The 9933-nt window shown below is 41.1% G+C and overlaps 1 protein-coding gene across 2 annotated transcripts in view; it reads left to right on the top strand.

Moving 5' to 3' along the window:
- Window positions 1-5222: 5222 nt before the first annotated feature.
- The window catches only part of SYNPO (synaptopodin), a 146685-nt gene continuing 141974 nt past the window's right edge, over window positions 5223-9933 (top strand). For both annotated transcript variants that reach the window (XM_033927723.1, XM_033927720.1), the window contains exon 1: window positions 5223-5523. The gene's annotated coding sequence lies outside the window, so the exon portion shown is untranslated. The remainder of the gene's footprint in view (window positions 5524-9933) is intronic.

Raw genomic sequence — 9933 nt, 5'->3', positions numbered from 1 at the left:
AGTGCTGGATCCGCGAATACGGAGGGAGAAATGGAGTGTTCTCTGGTACAGTTTGAGACGTAAATGCCTGTTCCTTATTTTCCCCTGCTCATGATTTTATAAACTTCTGATCAGAGCCCCTCTCATTCATCCCTTCGCCAAGCTGAATAACCCTAAGCTGTTATGCTTTTCTTCATAAGAAACTCATTCAGTGGCATAGCGAGGGTGAGAGGCACCACTCCCTCACCCTCTTCTCCACCTCCCCACCTCTCCACGCTCCTTCCTTGCCCCCTCCTGCCATGACATCAGCTCCTTCTCTGATATCACTTCCTACGTGCAGGTCCAGGAAGTGACATCAGAGGAAGAGCTGACATTGGTGCGACAGCAGCTTGAGGGGTTGCTGCTCGTCATCAAACTCTGGACGTGAAGGCGTTGTATACAATGATACCAACAGATGGAGCTTTGGATGTATTAAGAACTATATTTGACTGACAAGTTCATTGCAATAGAATACCTTCCTCGTTTTTGATGGAATTGGCAACTCTGGTGCTGCCTAAAAGCTATTTTTGGTTTAATAAAAACTTTTATCGACAAATACATGGAATAGCCATTGGGGCCTGGTTGGCACCCGCTTCAGCAACTTTATATATGGCTAGATTGGAAGAATCTTTCCTATATCACTCTCCACTATTTCAATACGTTATTCTTTGGAAACGCTTTTTGGATGACGTTTTCTGTATCCGGACATCCACTATTGAAAAACTCAAACAAATTTATTGAATGGATTAATCAGATAGATATTAATATTCAGTTTTCAGCCACTATTGACCAGCATGAAATATCTTTTCTGGACTTGAAGCCCACTGACAGAAATAGTTTGCTTAGATATCACAGCTTTCATCCGTGCAAACTTATGGATAGCCTCCCAAACAGTCAATTCCTGCATCTTCGTAGGATCTGTCACTCACACAAGGAATATAAAATTCAAGCCTGTATTATGAAACAACGCTTCCATGGGAGGGGATATCCTAAACAAGTGATACATCAAGCCTATTTGAGAGCAAAGTATGCAAATCGAACTTTGCTTCTTGAATATAATCAGAAACCAGCAGTAGAGAATTCCTTGGTGTATGTTCAACGTTTCTCCCCCCCCCCCTTCCGGCTTTGAATATAAAAAGTATTGTTCTTAAACATTGACATGTGGCCAAGTTGATTTTGGGCCCTACATATGATGTTCCAATTTTTGCATATAAACGAGCAAAAAATTTAGGAGAGCTCATAAAATTAAAAAAGGATCGGGATGATATTCAACGGAAAGGCCACTACACATGTGGGCGTTGCCAATGGTGTGCTTATTCCCTCACTGGTGATAGTTGGAGTCACCCTCAGACAGGAAAAAAATATTTTGCTAAAACTAAAACGGACTGCAAATCTGTATATGCTATTTATATGATTCAATGTCCCTGTCCAAAATTATATATTGGTCGAACAACTCGTTCTATTAATATTGGACCCTTTTTAAGCACACCCTGTCAGATCTTAAGTGGAGAATAATTGATACAGTACAAGTTGGGTGGGAGGGTGGTAACATTGAGCGTATCCTAAACCTCAAAGAGCTCCGCTGGATGTTTGAATTAAATACCATGTTTCCTCAGGGCTTGAATGGAACTAGTGAATGGATGACATTAGCTGCTTAGTTCTTTGTGGGCAGGTACCTAGAATTAGTTGCGATTTCTTTAGATCCTGATTGGTGGAAGGGCCTCCCACGTGGGATGGGTGTTGGTTTCTTTAGTACTGCTCAGAACGCCGTGGCCATGTTAGCAGTCCCGGCGTGATTTTCAATGGAATAAGCTAAAAGCCAACAGCTTGAACATTTCTGGTAAGCCAGTATATAATTCAAAGCATTTTTGTTACTAGAGACTTAGGGGTCCTTTTATCAAGCCGCGCTAGCGGGGTTAGCACGTCGGACATGTCATCAGGCGCTAACCCCCGCGGCCGGCTAAAAAAACTAACGCCTGTTCAATGCAGGCATTAGTGGCCAGGCAGTTTAGCGCGTGGTATTACGCTCGTTAAACCCCTACCGCAGCTTGATAATGTGACACTAATAGGAATTGTTTTTTTACAGTACTTTCCCCGACACTGAAGAATGAAATGCGTAGGTGGGGAATGAAACAATAGAAGTTCAAAGCTAAGTCTCACTTTCTATATATATATTTATAAACGTATTTAAGTACTGTATTAACTTTAAGAAAAGCACTGGCACTTTAATAATGAAAATAATGAAAATCTAAATAAAAACTATACAAAAACTACAAAAAAAAATCTATAAATAGATATATATGAATTGATATAACACCGGTTTGTTAAGTTCCGATGAGGACAGTCACCACACATGTTCTCTAGGATTCAAGGATTTGTAACTAAAGAACTATTTAATGGATGTTTCCCCGAAAATAATACATTGTGTTATATTAATTTTGGGCTAAAAAAGGCACTAGGTCTTATTTTCAGGGATATCTTATTTTTTTCATGTACAATGATCATCTCTCCCTTCCTCTCCTCCACCCCAATTCTTCCTATTTCCTTTCTCTCCCCCACATGTGCATCTTTCCTCCCCTCTCACCCATCCCCTTGTGCAGTATCTTTCTATCCCTCCCTCCCATCCCTTGTGCAGCAGAATCCTTGCAGCTTCTATCCCTCCCTCCCCTTGTAGCTTCCATCCCTCCCTTCCTCCCATCCCCCCATGTAGCATCTTTCTATCCCCCCTGCTGCGCGTGCCCCCCCCCCGGATGACCCATCTCTCCCTCCCATCCGAACCACGAGACCAAAATAAATACCTTATAATAAACCGGCAGTGTCATCAGCAATCTAGACAGGCTGCTTCACGGCCTTCTATCGCCCGGGCGTTCCTCCCTCAGGAGCGCATTCCATGCATCCACCACCCTCTCCGTAGAATTTCCTAACCTTACTCTTGAATCTATTATCCCTCAACCTCAAATTATGCCCTCTGGTTTTACCATTTTCCTTTCTCTGGAATAGATTTTGTTCTACGTTAATACCTTTGAAGTATTGAACGTCTGAATCATATCTCACCTGCCCCTCCTTTCCAGTCTAGGGTATACATATTCAGGGCTTCCAGTCTCTTCTCATACGTCTTCTGGCACAAACCTCCTACCATTTTCGTCACTTTCTGCTGGACCACTTCAAGTCTTTTTATGTCCTTCGCCAGATACGGTCTCCAAAACTGAACACAATATTCCAAAGTAGTGTGATTGCTGTTTTGGGGAAAAAAAATTATTCTCAGTGTCTGGATGCAGTCAGCCACACCTGCTTTCTGGGCCTTGGGGAACCGTCTGCATAACTTAATGATTTTGGAGCAAAGACATGCCTGTCTTACCTTTAAATCGAAAAAGGGGTGTGTTTTTTTGCAGATCTGGGATGCTTATATTAAGTCCTTGTCCCCCAGGGCTCAGAGTGTGGGTCTGAACTCATTTTAATAAGGGGTCATCTCTTGGTTTAAGGTTTTTCCTTTTGGTTTGCTATCCAGAGTGTGTGTGTGTGATGTATGGCTGTTGGTGTGAGTGTGTATGGGGGGGGGGGAGGGGGCTGCTTTGTTCTGCTTAGAGGTTGTTTCTCTAACTTTGTGTGTGTGTATGGGGAGGATTCTGGATGGAATTCGTTAGAGAGTATAAGACTACAGCTCTCTGATGTTCACAAACATTTTGTTAATTTCATTCTTTGGATAAGTGGGGAGTGGAAGGCAGATGGTTGGGACGGGGTGGGTAGGGGGGGGTGAAATTTAATCATGTGACTCCTTTACTTAAAAAAGCTTCCAGTCGTACATCGTATAATGTACAAATTAAGTTTATTCACCTTTAAATCTCAGATATTTAAAACCCCAGCTTTTATCTATAAAGTATTGATTCCTTATACTGCATCTAGATTACTGAGGTCAAATGAACAACACTTATTAGTCATTCCCTCCCTTAAAATTATTAGCACACGTCGGCAATCCATCTTTTCCGTTATGGCTCCTCAAACATGGAATTCCCTTCCAATTTATTTAAGAGAAGAAAAAAAATTGGAAAAATTTAAGAGCAAACTCAAGGGCTTTCTTTTTAAAGATGCATTCAATGACTAAATGAATTGCTTAAGAGTTTCATTGTGTCTTTATATTTTTTGAGAGCTTTTCTCCTTCCCCTTCCTACTGTTTTTGACCTTAAATGTTTTTCTTTTTATTAATCAGATTGTATTTCTCTCTTATTCTTTCCTTGTGTTTTATTATGTAAAGCTGGCTTTGATTATGTTTCGTAGATTTAGTCTTTTTGTTAGTTATGTTTGTTTTCCCTAACTTTGTAATTTTACTGATTTGTTCATCGCCTAGAATTTGGAATAGGCGATTAATCAAATTTTATAATAAACTTGAAACTTGTTGAACTGTTCTTGCTTGGTTGACCTGTATGCAGTTTCTGTTTTATTATGTTCAACAATAAAAAAATAAGTGAACCTAAAGGTTAATAAATAAAAAAAGAAAAGAAAAATGGGGTGATACCTTTTTTGGGGATTAAATTCATTTTTTGACTAGTCCTTGGAAGCCTCCTCAGGTCAGGACAGTCAGGAAGACTGTCTTGGGTGGATCCTGGGTGTTCCTAAAATCTATTTGCACTGTTAAGGCATTTAGGCCTTTTTTTCCTCTGCCAAAATGGGTGCACCTAAAAACTATGACAGATACTGGCACTTAGCGCAATTCTTTAAGGTGTGTGTACGCCGATTTTATGGTGCCATAAATAGAATATAACCCTAACAGTATCCACTCTTAAAGACATTCATTTGAAAAATGGGGAAAAAAAACCCCCCAACTGATCAGGGAAAGGAACATTTTTTAATGTCCATCCCCAATCTTTATTTCTACTTCGCTTTCTGGTCCTCTCCGCTCATCCTACTCCAACACAGAGAAGCCTATTCCTCGCTTTACTGTCTGTTAGCATCAGCATCTTGCCCCAGCTGTGAGCATGGAAGACACTCATTGTCCTGCCTTACTTTTATTTGTCCAAAAAGCGGAACGATGCAGCTGAAGGTTGCTTAGATTCCCTGCCTGTCTGAGGTACGTTCCTCTCTTGTACTCTGCAGCTCCTGAAGGGTTAAGAAATTAAAATTGTGCCTCAAGTTCTTATTAAATTTCATGTAAGGTGGTTTTGATATATTTTTTTTTCTTCCTTCCAGAACTTTGATTACTGTAGAAAATGGATTTTATGTATATATTCCAGCATGAATGCCTAAAAATATAACAGATTAATGCCTTCAGTATGGATGAAATATACCATATGCTGCCGAGAAACAAAAGGGGCTCTGTTTTATTAAAGTTTCATATCTACACTCCCACCAGCAGCTCCCTCCCTTTAGTCTTAACTCCTGGATCTCTGTTCAAGCTGCTGAATTTGAGAGAGAGAGAGAGACCAGGGACTCTACTGTGTGGGTCAAACAGCTGTGGTTACAGAAACCAGATCCTAAGCCTGAGAATGCCAGTCGTCTGTTCTCTTGCAGGTAAGTAACCTGGGAGAAAATGGAAAGGGGCTAAAGTAATACTCACTGGTAACACAGAACACTTAAAAGAGCTGAGGCTGTTCTGAACAAGCTGGTTTGCCTTTGCTGATGGGAAGACAAAGGTTGCAATAGGATGATGGGTATCGACATTGACAGTCTGCTCTGTTAGAAACAGGGTCGCGTACCTACAGTATAATTTCTCTATTCCACAAAGCTGCCGCCTCGCTTGTTTTAAGTGAAATTGGGTGTTTACTCCTGTCAGAGCTGTTAGGCTGGGGACGGCAACAATCCTCCTGGGTAAAAGATGTTGCTTTGCAGTCGGTGTATTCATGCAGCACTCCTTTTTGCGCATTTGAGGGCTGTGTGTGTTCGCTCGCTCATGCCTCTAGGTGACTGCCTTATGTTTTGCACGTGTGCAATTAACTTTCTGCCCCCTCTGACTAAACTGGAAGTGTGCAGAATTTCCTCCGAGTTTGTTTACTTTTCCAGAGGATATTTTGCCCTCTGAAATAATAGCAGAGGCTGCACTGTGGTTCATGGACACACAAAGGTTTTTCTCCTCCAGTTCCCTGTTTAATTCTAAATAGAGAAGAAAACCAAAACAGATACTAAGAGGATCTGACTGCTCTGCTTTTCCACGTGATTGCTAAAGTGCCGGATAAAGGAACATGTGAGTGGGGAGTGTGTAGCGCTACAGCCTCAGCACCCTGAGGTTGTGGGTTCAAATCCCGTGCTGCTCCCTGTGACCCTGGGCAAGTTCCTCAATCCCCCCATTGCCCCACATACATTAGAGAGTGAGCCCACCAGGATAGGGAAAAATGCTTGAGCACCTGAATGTAAACCACTTAGCTATAAGTGGTATATAAATACGAAAATAAATAAGACCAAGGATTCCTTTTACGAAGCCGCGCTAGCGGGTTTAACGCGCGTGACTTTTCGTCACGCGCTAACCCCCGCGCTGGCCGAAAAACTACCGCCTGCTCAAGAGGAGGCGGTAGCGGCAAGCGCGTCCGGCGGTTTAGCGCGCGGCAAGCCGCTAACGCGCCTTCGTAAAAGGAGCCCTAAGACTGATATAATGCTGATTGGGATGGATGAGGATTGTGAATGGCCAGAAACCATCAAGGTTAAAGTTTTGGGGGTTTGGTGGACTCTTCTTTGAATATGAAGGATCAAGCGTTGGCTGTGGTCAAGTCTTCTTTCTTTCAAATGAGAGTTCTTAGCAGGTTAAAACCTATGCTGCCAAACTATGATTTTCGGATTGTAGTGTAGACAGTAATTTAGCAAAAATTGGACTACTGTAACGCTTTGTATTTGGAGGTGATAATCGGTAAGACGTAAAGCACTACAAACTGTTCAAAATGCAACGGCAAGACTTATTTGTGGAGCAGATTTGATCATTTGACACCATTATTGAAAAAGCTCCATTAGCTCCCAGTCAAATACCGGATTGAGTATAAAGTTTTGGTGTTGACCTTTAAAATCTTACACTATGCGATACCTTGGTATTTGACTCAGGTGCTGAAAGTGTACCAACCATGTAGATCTTTAAGGTCTGAGGGGACACTAAGACTGGTCAGTGATAATCTTAGTAGTGTACACTATGCAAAAATAAGATTTCTGTGGCAGGAATGCTTCTTTGGAAGAGTTTGACAAGATCGCTTAGAGTACTTTCTGATATTAAGAAATTCAAGAGCGTGTTAAAAATAACTTTATTTACAGAAGCTTTGTAATGAAATCTTTTGTATTATACTTTTAGTCGAAGATTATTTAGGTGAATGTTATTTATTTCTGCATTGTGATTCAGATTGTGTACATATTATGTGAGCCGCTTAGGTTTACGAGTTTTTAAATAAATACATAAAATAAATACTATATATCTGGAGGCCACACTATGTTCTAATCACAGAAGATACAAAGAGCCATTGAAGTCACCTCATAGAGAATGACATGGTGACAGAATTCATCACCATTCCAGTCCATGTCATTCTTTAGTGTCTATCTCAATCTCAGTCCTTCAATGCAAGGCTTCAGGGTCAGTGGTTGTGCCCATTCATAAGAACATAAGAATAGCCTTACTTGATCAGACCAATGGCCCATCAAGCCCAGTAGCCCGTTCTCACGGTGGCCAATCTAGGTCCCTAGTACCTGGCCAAAACCCAAAGAGTAGCAACATTCCATGCTACCAATCCAGGGCAAGCAGTGGTTTCCCCCATGTCTTTCTCACTAACAGACTATGGACTTTTCCTCCAGGAAATTGTCCAAACTTTTCTTAAAACCAGCGACGCTATCTGTTCTTACCACAACCTCTGGCAATGCGTTCCAGAGCTTAACTATAGGAATGCAAAAATATTTTCTCCTATTGGTTTTAAAAGTATTTTCCTGTAACTTCGAGTGTCCCCTAGTCTTTGTAATTTTAGACAGAGTGAAAAATTGACCCACTTCTACCCATTCTACTCCACTCAGGATTTTCCAAGCTGAAGAGCCCTAACGTTTTTAGTCTTTCCTCATACGATAGGAGTTCCATCCCCTTTATCATCTTGGTCACTCTTCTTTGAACCTTTTCTAGCATTGCTGTATCTTTCTTGAGACAAGGAGACCAGAATTGAATGCAATACTCCAGGTGAGGTCAACCATGGAGCAATACAGATGCATTATAACATTCTTAGTCTTGTTAACCATCCCTTTTTTAATAATTCCTAGCATCTTGTTGGCCTTTGTGGCTGCCGTCGCACATTGGGTGGAAGGTTTCATCGTATTGTCTACAATGACACCCAGATCCTTTTCTTGGGTGGACCCTAGCATCTGGTAACTGTGATTTGGGGTATTCTTCCCAATGTGAATCAATTTGCATTTGTTCACATTAAATTTCATATGCCATTTGGATGCCCAGTCTTCCAATTTTCTAAGGTCTGCCTGCAATTTTTCATTCAGAACAGTGGTTTATATAATCTGTAGTCTTTGCAACTCCATTTGAGTAATTCCCTGATATAATGTGTTACAGAAGTCTAAATGAGAGGGAATACAAGAATGAATCAAAATATTAAGGGATGAAGATCCCAGTAATGGCGATACCAATCTAATCATTCCACAGAGCCTATTTGTTGATGCTTGCTTACTTGTGTGTATCTGTATCTATCTATATACACTGTGGTCCTGATTTTCAAAACTGTGTCGTAAGTTAGGTGGTGGTAGGCACCCTACCTTTAATTGGTTTGTTAGGTGTCATCGACTCATATTCGAGTCCAAGTGAATTGAACATCACCAAGTTTTCTTGGCAGAATACAGAAGTAGATTGCCGGTCCTTTCTTCAGCCATTGGTTTAATGGGTGATAAATGACATGGTAAATGACTGCGTCATTTAAAACCAATTAAAAAGTAATTTTAAAAAAATTGAAGGTGCCTGTAGGTGTCTACAAAGAATCCCATCTATAGAGGTGCCTACACCGGGGCTAGGAGGGATAGAAAGCTGATGCACGTGGTGGGAAGGGGGGAGGAGAGAGAGAGAGGAAGCATTGTTAGACATTGGAGGAGGAGAGAAAGGGAGAGATGCAACAAAGAGGTAGAAAGGAGTAAGAAGGAGAAATCCTGCATTTGGGGAGGAGAGGGGAGGGAGACATGCATGGAGAACAGACAGGGTGAAATGTTGGGATCAGGAGAGAGAAAGAAATGTTGCACATGATAATGGAGGGAAATAAGGAAGAGATGCTGCATGGAGGAGACTATGGAGGTTTGACCCAGGAGGATAGAGGGGTTGGGGGTGTCTTTATGAGTGAGAGTCCGATAAAAAGGTGGGTTTTTACCGCTTTCCTGTAGTTTAATAAACCTGTCAGTGATCTGATAATTGGTGGGATTTTGTTCCATAAATTGGGATAAAAAGCAGTGATCCCAGCACAGACCCCATTGAGAATATTGGCCATTTAACCCCACTGTCTGTTTTTTATCTTTCAACCAGTTCTTAATCCATAATAGGACATTACCTCCTATCCCATGACTTTCTAATTTCCTCAGGAGTCTTTCATGAGATCCTTTGTCAAATGCCTTTTGAAAATCCAGATACACAATATCAATCAGCTCACCTTTATCTACATATTTATTCACCCCTTCAAAGAAATGTAGTAGATTGGGGAGGCAAGATTTCCCTTGACTAAGTCCATGTTGGCGTTCTCTCATTAATCCATGCTTATGTATATGCTCTGTAATTTTGTTCTTTATAATAGTCTCTACCATTTTGCCTGGCACCAACGTCAGACTCACTGGTCTATAATTTCCCAGATCACTTTTGGAACCCTTTTAAAAAATTAGCATTACATTGGCCACCCTTCAGTCTTCCTGTACTATGCTGGATTTTAAAGATAAATTACAAATTACTAACAATAGCTCTGAAAGTTCATTTTTCAATTCTGTCATTAC

The sequence above is a fragment of the Geotrypetes seraphini genome, chromosome 18 (assembly GCF_902459505.1).
Source record: "Geotrypetes seraphini chromosome 18, aGeoSer1.1, whole genome shotgun sequence".
NCBI classification, from domain to species: Eukaryota; Metazoa; Chordata; class Amphibia; order Gymnophiona; family Dermophiidae; genus Geotrypetes; species Geotrypetes seraphini.
The sequence above is the reverse complement of the archived record's forward strand: the minus strand, read 5'-3'. Positions and strand labels throughout refer to the sequence as shown.